The sequence below is a fragment of the Chrysochloris asiatica genome, unplaced genomic scaffold (assembly GCF_000296735.1).
Source record: "Chrysochloris asiatica unplaced genomic scaffold, ChrAsi1.0 scaffold00111, whole genome shotgun sequence".
Lineage (NCBI taxonomy): Eukaryota > Metazoa > Chordata > Mammalia > Afrosoricida > Chrysochloridae > Chrysochloris > Chrysochloris asiatica.
The window spans coordinates 6375219-6384246 of record NW_006408629.1 but is presented as its reverse complement, the minus strand read 5'-3'; the positions used below and the strand labels follow the sequence as shown (position 1 = coordinate 6384246).

General features: G+C 37.2%; 1 protein-coding gene and 1 pseudogene across 1 annotated transcript in view; one reads left to right on the top strand and one right to left on the bottom strand.

Annotated features, from left to right (window-relative positions):
• MCTP1 (multiple C2 domains, transmembrane 1) overlaps nt 1-9028 on the top strand; it is a 956699-nt gene that overhangs the window by 290191 nt on the left and 657480 nt on the right. The gene's annotated exons all lie outside the window — the stretch shown is intronic.
• The window catches only part of LOC102841616, a 20337-nt pseudogene that overhangs the window by 5646 nt on the left and 5663 nt on the right, over nt 1-9028 (bottom strand).

Here is a 9028-nt window from a genome sequence, read left to right as displayed (position 1 = left end):
GGAAACCCTATACAGGGCCACTATGAGTGAGAACTGACTCAAAGGCACCCAACAACAACAAAAACAGTGCTTTTGAAGAGTTACAAAACACAGGGTAAAATTATGTCTTTTTTTTTTCAGTATTTTGAAAAATGTACAATTAACTTTTGGGATATTACTTAACTTTAATATGGACTCAAGTGTGGCAGATGTAGTGAGGTTGGCCCAGGATCGGACATGGTTTCATTCTGCTGTGCATGGGGTCGCTATGAGTCGGTTCTGACTCTATGACACCTGACAACAACAACAACTTAGCTTTAAGAAAAATAAAATGAGAATATATAAGTAAGACCACTGATACTTTTTATGATCTATAAATTCTGAATTGAGATATATTCTAAGAGAGGAGGCACAAGGAAAATGGAGAGACATGAAACATATAATTGATTTTATCAAGAACATTATCAACTTATTTTAAATTGGGTAGGCTAGTTTTCCGTAAAGTTCTCTTTCTTAAAAAAACCTTCAGGATGGGATTGCACTGCACTGCAATTTGTATTCACTGCAAATTCCCTAGGCTTCCTAACTAAATACGATACATAAACGTTGACATTTTAGTAAAATCTTATTAGTGTGACTCCTACAAACTGGGAATTTATTATCTGAAAGTTAACCTTTGCTTTAAGGGTTTAACCAATTAATAAAAAGTGTACAGAGACTGTATTGGTTAACTCAAAATAGCAGTCCTTTTAAAAGTATTTTAGAAACTCATTAGTTAACAACACTCACTATGAAAATGAAATAATAAATAGCTATTTTATTTGGTAATGCCCCTAAAGTCTAAGCCTTAGTTGTACCCTTTGAGGACTCTCCAATTCTGGCTCAAACTACATCACTGCTCTAAGTGGTCAACAATCTTGAAAATTGGACCATATTTTTAGAGCAAAAGCCTAGACATCTTCGTCATATTTTAATCATTTCTGCTACCTGATAAGAAATTATCAAGAGTATGTGAATGTCCCAGGATCTGGAAATAATTGTTTAAACGCCTTCTAGTAAAGCACTATCTTCTTGATTCCCTCCTCTCCAGGGAGAGAGAATGCTGGTGGAGCAATGTAGAATAAAGCATTGGACCACAGATTGGTCTGAACCATGAAGTTGGTGGTTCAAACCCACCAATCACTCCTTAGAAACCCAATACAGGGTCACTGTGAGTTGGCACGTAACAGCAATAAAACATGTATTTATTAAATGCTGTCGAGTCAAGTTTTGACCCATAACCACCCTGTATAGGGTTTTCAAGGAGCAGTTGGTGAGCTTGAACCATCAACCTTGTGGTTCAAACCGACTTTGCAGTCTAGAGCATTAACCCACCGCACCGCATCAGGACTCCATTACATATATGTATATAATTGGTTAATTGGTGTACCGGTGTTGGTTGTCATACAAGAATGTAAATTTTTCTTTAAATAAATCACCCTTCTTGATTAGAACAGTACAGATACCTATGCTAGGCAATGAACCTCCTGCTTAATCATTTTTTTCTTTAGAAAAATGATTAAATGTAACAATTACCTGAATAAATTCAATAACCTTTATTTTATTGATGGTTGCCATTTTCAATAACAATGAGTATATTCATTGATTAAGCATTTAAAAAATGTTTTTGTAACAGAGTTACTATGAATGAAAAGGAATAAATATTAATTCCCTTCAAAATATATTTTTAAATTCTTCATTATTGATTCAGATGGACTTGTCAGTCAATTTCCCCCCCACTGGTTTGCTTTCTTATACAACCAATTGTCTAAAAGCTCTAATGCAGGTCTCAGAAAGGCAGTATTCAGCGTTAACTTCAGTTATTAGGGATTTTAACAATACTTCAGCTTGGTCATGTGGTTCACCTAATTGCCAAGTCTCCAGTTAAGAAAAATCATTGCTTATCATGTAACTGTCTGTATTGTTATTACTAATTTGAACTGCTTGCCAAGAAATAAAGCTAACAGGAAACACAATAACTTTTATTACAATAGAGATTGTACTTATAATAGGAATCAAATATGAGAATTCTACATAAGAAAACTCCCCAGCGTGCTTGGAAATTTCATTAGGCACCATGTCACACTTCCTTGCAGATAAATGTGATCAGAATTTAGTTTGTGGAAAATTATACATGTTGTTTCCATTATTACAGTCATTGTGGGTGAAGAAAGAAAATAAATGTAAACAGAAGAAAGAAAATAAATGTAAACATAGCCATAAAAAGCTAATTCTTTAAATTAAACTCTGTTTCATGAAAAGCATAACAGAAATCTATTTCCACATCAAAATTCAGTCTGTCTGCATAAAACCAAAGGAACAGAGCTCATTGACCTCTGACCAGTGACTGCCCTAGGCCTTTTACCTTGGGTCTAGTGTATGTAACATGAACAGTAATTAGCTGTTAACATAAAATAGAATTTTTTAAGATAAGAGAAAGTAGTATGCAACTAAAGTCATGGAGGGACTCAAGCCAGTGAAGAAAAGCTACTGCATTAAGTATTATGATGAATGTATGCAAAAAAAAAATATATATATATAAACTCATTTTGAAAATATTATTATTTTTCATAATGACAAGAAAGCTAAAATTCTAAAATGAAAGATAATGACCAATTCCAATAAAGTAACAAAAATATAAGTTACTAAGATTCACTGTCTTTTACCAATGATGATTGCCAAATATCATTAGCAGACCCTTCTTCTATTGGATAGATACCTATCATGACGCTTTGGCTCATCCCTGGCAGAAAGACACAGAACAGGACTGCCTTTAGTTTTTCTTTATTGAAGTACTCACAGGAACCCTAACCAGGTTCTGTCTTCATCAGTAGACTCATACCAGTTGCCACTGAGTCAATTCTAACTTATGGTGACCCTATGTTCGTCCCAGTAGAACTGTGTTCTATCAGGTTTGCAGTAGCTGATTTTTTTGTAGTAGACGACCAACCCCTTTTTTTTCTGAGATGCCTCTGTGTAAACCCAGACGTTCAATCTGTAGATTAGCCTAAAAGTGGATTAGCTACATTGTACCAGGAACTCCAACAAACTCATAGATTTTAGCGTAATCTTTCTCTATCCTACTGCCCCAACTTGGTTCAAATTCCCGAACAAATGATATCTTTCCCTATAAAGTTGTGGAACAAGTTGTTCCATATAAATAACATTTCTAGGAAACAGAATATAAACACTTCCTATATCAGTTCTACTTTGGGCTTCCTTATTTGTTGTCCAGCTTTTGCATGTATATAAGGTAACTGAAAATACCCTGGCTTGGTTCAAAGTGGCATCTTTCTTTATAGCACTTTAAAGCGATATCTTGCCACAGATTTGCCCAATGCAATATGTCATTTGATTCCCTGATTGTTGCTTCCATGTGGATCCAAGTAAAATGAAATCCTTGAAAACTTCAATATTTCTTGTTTATCAACATGTTTATTGGTTCAGTTGCAAGGATTTGTGTTTTCTTTATGATGAAGTGTAACCTATATTGAATTTTTTTATATTCATCAGTAAATTCTTCTAGTCCCCTTTCAGAAAGCATGGCTATACCGTCTACATGTCACAGGTGTTAATGAGTCTTCCTCTAACCCTGATGTCACATTCTTCATATAGTCCAGCTTCTTAGACCAGTTGTTGAGTCAGATATATAACCAAGTATAATCATTTGTTTGTTTATTTGCGTTATACCATGAAATCTTTGAGGCAGCGTACAATAATATGCAAACAGTGAGGATGAGGGAAAATACAGATGGAATAAAGAGTAATAATAGGCTAGAGATAAGCAAGTGACCGAATTCCATAAAGTTGCTAAAGTTGAGATACAAAGTTGGCTCAGCTTTTACTGGTGGCCATATGTAAAAGAAAAGCTCAATATGAATAAAAAGAAATAGTATGTCAACTCTTTAGGAGAGGTAAAGCTTTTTATACAATGCACCTTTTAAAATAAATTGCACAAAACTTTGCACTGGAGGATATTGTTGCTGTTTGATGATGACATTGATTGATTCCTAGGTATGTATCTAGTATTTTGCATGCATTTTCTCATGTAATCTTCACAGCACTCTACAAGGTTTCTAATATTATTAATGGCAAAATCAAGACATAGTGAATCCAAGAAACATTACATAGCACATAGTAACAGTTGGAGACAAAATTTGAACCCAGGTCAACCTGAGAACTTCAGAGCCTGTTCTCTTTATAACTAGTTGATACCTCCTCTATGCAATTTCCCCTAACTCCTCTAGCAGAAAACAAGGTCTTACACTTCAAGCTGGCAGTAAATATAATATTGGACTTCATGAGGCTGTTTGTTGCTCTAACAGGTATATAGGGAAACATTTCTGCTGCAAACTAAGACAGAATAAGTCAAATGCTTATCGTAGCAGCTGGTTTTCCTGATTGAGGCTTTAAAATCTCAGTTATGTAAATGAATGGGATGTACAAATAATCTCTAAAAAAACAACAAAAAAATGTTTTTTTGTTTTTTTTTTTTCTCAGCTATAGTATGGATAAATTGGTTAGGAGACAGTTCCAGACAAAACTCTGGAGTTAACTCTGTTGATTGAAGGACAAATCAATGTGAGTCCGGGAAGCTAGTTGTTAATGCTCTGGCTTTTAGATGTTCAGGCCTTTGTTAATGCTTTTGTCCTGTGTCTTCCAAATTGAGATTCTGGATGAGGTATTCAAGCTCTTGATACCTAAGTATTTTATCTATAATATGAGGATAATAACTTATTTGTCTTTTATGATTATTGTAAACATAAAACTGATGCTATATGTAAACCTAGAGTCTGGCACATTTTAATCTCTCTGAAAATTATTCTGGTTCTTCGCTTTTCCTAGATTCTTTCTTCCCTGGACTTCTACCGCATGCTCTTGAGTTTTCTTTCTTCCTAGCCTTTACTTACCCTCCTTTCCCCCTGTTCTCCGACTTACCCATTTTCCCTTCTCCTCTCCTTTCCCATCCCAATTCACTCCCTTTTCTCCAGTTGAGCAGAAAGCTAGACATCTGTTCAAGAAACTGAGGTACCTTACTAGGGCTTTCCCTGCATGGACAATACCCTCCACTCAGTAAACTCCCTAGGGGTGAACATTACCAAGGAAGACAGAGAGGCTAAGTGTTGCAGGAGACCACAGAAATGCCAGTTATCTCTGCTTGGGGACTTGGGAGGGGTTAGGTGAGTGAAGTCTTCACCAAAGAAGTGACATTTTACTAAGTCTCTAGAAAGAAAACAATAGATCAGGTTGAAAAGTGGGGGAGAGAGATGGAGCCACAGGAATTACAATTACCAAGACATGTGCATATGTAAGACTAAGAGCATTAAGGTCTACTCCTGTCACAGATGGATTGTGCTGTGCTGTTGTTGTGGTGTGGTTAGGTGCCATTGAGTCCGTACCAACAGAATAAAACACTGCCCAGTCCTGGGTCAACGTCACAATTGTTGCCACGCTTGAGCACATTGATGCTGCCACTTTGCCAATCCATCTTGCTGGTGGTCTTCCTCTTTTTCTCTGACCCTCTACCTTACCAGACATAATATCCTTCTCCAGCAACTGGTCCCTCCTGACAATATGCCTGAAGTATGAAAGATGAAGTTTGGCCATCCTGGCCTCCAAGGAGCACTCTGGCTGCACGTTTTCCAAAACAGATCTGTTGATTCGTTTGGCAATCCATAGTACTTTCTCCTCCAACACCATAACTCAAATGCAGCAATTCTTTTACGGTCTTCCTTATTCACTGTCCAGCTTTTGCATGCATATGAGGTTATTGAAAATATCATGGCTTAGGTCAGGTGCACCTTGGTCCTCAAGCTGACATCTTTGCTTGTCAACACTTTAAAAAGGTCTTGTGTAGCAGATTAGCCTAATGCAATACGTCCTTTGATTTCCTTACTACTGCTTCCATGAGTATTGATGGTTAATCCAAAAAGAATGAAGTCCTTGATAACTCCAATCTTTTCTCTGTTGATGTGCAGTAGATGAGGATAATAAAGTCCTTTAAGGACAGATACTTGAAATCGACTCTAATTACATGGAAATCCACTTTAATGCTAACTTCCAAGTGGATGTTAGAATTCTGTTATCAATATATTTTTTTTCTGGAACAGAAAAATGCCTTAAAGAACTGGTTTATAACAGTAAACTAGGCTTTTTCCCCCCTTAGTTTATGGATCCAGATTTACTGAGCTCAATAATACTTCATTTGATTTGGAAACTTGTTTATTTAACAGGACTTTTCAAACTCAGTTTATAATTTTGCTGTTGTTAAGTGCCATCTAGTCACTTCCTACTCATACCAACCATGTACAGCATTTCCAAGGAGCAGCTGGTGGGTTTGAGCTGCCAACCTTGCAGTTCCCAGCCCAGTGTTGATCTTACAGCACCACACAAGTCAGGGTATAATGGATACAGCATAAATACCATTAATAGTCTCAGTTTATCACCATAATATATAATATCGGCTTCCTTTCTGTCTCTCCCTCCTTCCCTCTTTCTTCCTCTTTAAGGTATTTCTCATCCCTGATGGAAAAGCTGAGATTATATATCATTATTGACAGTATTTCTCACAATTATAGAAAGTGTCTCCATATTTGCTCTGAAAATATGTATCTTTCTTCAGTTTTGTTTCTTTGGATTAATATTGGAACAGTGGTTGATCTAATGAAATATTGATTTTTCATATACTCCATTGTCTGATTAGTGGCTGTTTATGGAGACTAATAGCTGGGAATCAAACCTCAGGCTCCTAAATGGGAAGCAAGACTTCCACCACTGAATCAAGAATTGCCTAGGAAATAGCCAGATGCAAAGATATTGAAGCAACAGAAACACAGAAGGCCTCAGAGAATGTGCCTGCTGAGCAGTGAGTAAGAAGAGAGCATGTGACCTGTGGTTAAATGCCCCTGAGCTGTTTCTGAGCCATACAGACTCTTAGTAGAGTCTCTGAGGAGCAGCTGGGAGGTTTGAATCACTGACCTTGCAATATATATATGCAATATTATCTTTTGATTTCTTGACTACTGCTTTCATGTGTGTTGATGGTTGCTCTGAGCAAAGTTGTCTTTGACAACTTCAATCTTTTCTCTCTATCATGATGTTGTTTATTGGTCCAGTGGTGAGAATTTTTGTTTTCTTTACGTTGAGGTGTAACCTATACCAAAGGCTGTGGTCTTTAATCTTCATCAGTGAGTATTTTAAGTCCTCTTGTACTGAGGGAATAAAAAGTTATTTGAAATGTCTTATAAAGAAATATTATAATGTTTAATGGCTTTACTTCCAAAGAAGAATTGATGCATTTGAATTGTGGTGTTGGTGAAGGATATCGAATATACCACAGACTGCCAAAAGAATGAGCAAATGTCTTAGAAGTACAAACAGAATAGTTCTTAGAAGGGAGGATGGTGAGACTTCTCTTACATCTCATATATTTTCACATGCTATTAAGGAGCTCTGGTAGCGTAGTGGTTACAAATTGGTCTGAGAACCTCAAGGTCAGTTGTTCAAAACTACCAGCTGTTCCGTGGGAGAAAGATGAGACTTTCTGCTCCTGTAAACATTTACAGCCTCAGAAACCCTGTACAGGGTCGCTATAAGTTGGAACTGACTTCTCGTTACATAACCACCACCATTAGGAGGTCCAGTCCTTGGACAAGGCAAGAATCAACGAAAAAAAAACATCCTCAAAGAGACAGGCTGACACAGTAGCTGCAGCAGTGGGCTCAGACATAACAATGATTGTGAAGATGCCATAATACTAGGTAGTGTGTCATCCAGTTGTACATAAGACTGCTATGAGTTGGAACGGACTAGACAATGCTTAACAACAATGTTCTATTGTACACAATGCCCTACTTAGCCAAGTGTACTTGATTTAAAATTTTAACTAAATCAGCAAAAGATGGCAAAGCAAATGAATATAAGAACACACTGACAAATATTATTACCAAATGCCTCTTGGAAAACAAGTTATAGATGCTGTACAAAATGTTATATGTAGTCTGTCCATTAAGCAAAACAGTTGTAGGATTCTTCTGGGTGTCTCTTCCATTCTGTGATTGCATAATGAGCAGGATTTTTTGTTTTGTTTTTTGATAATTGTCTATGGAATGGTCGCAAATTTTTCTTCTTCCAGGATGGATTTGACTTGGGGAAAACAATGAAAGTCTTTTGGAACAAAATTTGATAATTAGATGACTAAACTGAAAAATGATAAATACAGTTGTATGGGGTTAACTAATATCCCACTGCCCAAACCATGCCCATCCAGAACGTGAGAATGTGACCTTATTTGGAAATACGGTTTTTTCCAGATGTAATAAGTTAAAATGAGGTTGTATTGCATTGTTGTTGTTGCTGTGAAGTGCTGTTGAGTTGGTTTCAACCCACAGAGACCCTATATAGGGTTTCCAAGGAGTAGCTGATGAGCTTGTACTGCCGACCTTGCAGTTCAAATGGCTTTGCAGTCAGGCACATTAACCCACAGCACCACACCTAATTCAATAACTTGTGTCCTTATAAGCAGAGACATAGAAAGACACACATAGTAAACACTACATAAAGGAACAAATACATGGTAAAGGCCGTATGACACTGGAGGTAGGGATTGGAAATACATTGCCACAAGCCAAGGGTTGTTGGCAACCACCAGACACTAAGACTCCTGATGTGGTTAGTTTGAACTGAAAGGTCAGTGATTCAAATTCATCAGCCACTCCTTGGACACCCTAAGAAGGGTTGCTATGAGTCAGAACCAACGTTAACAGAACTTAACAGCAACAACAATTAACAACCAGACACTAATAGAGCTAAGGAAGTTTGCTTCTCTGTTGTTGTTGTTGTCAGGTGCCATCGAGTCGGAACCAACTCATAGTGACCCCATGCACAGCAGAATGAAACAATATCCGATCCTGGGCCAACCTCACAACCACTGCCACACTTGACGCCATCAATGATGCCACCTGGCAGAGCCATCTCATTGGGGGTCTTCCTCTCATTCTCTGACCCTCCA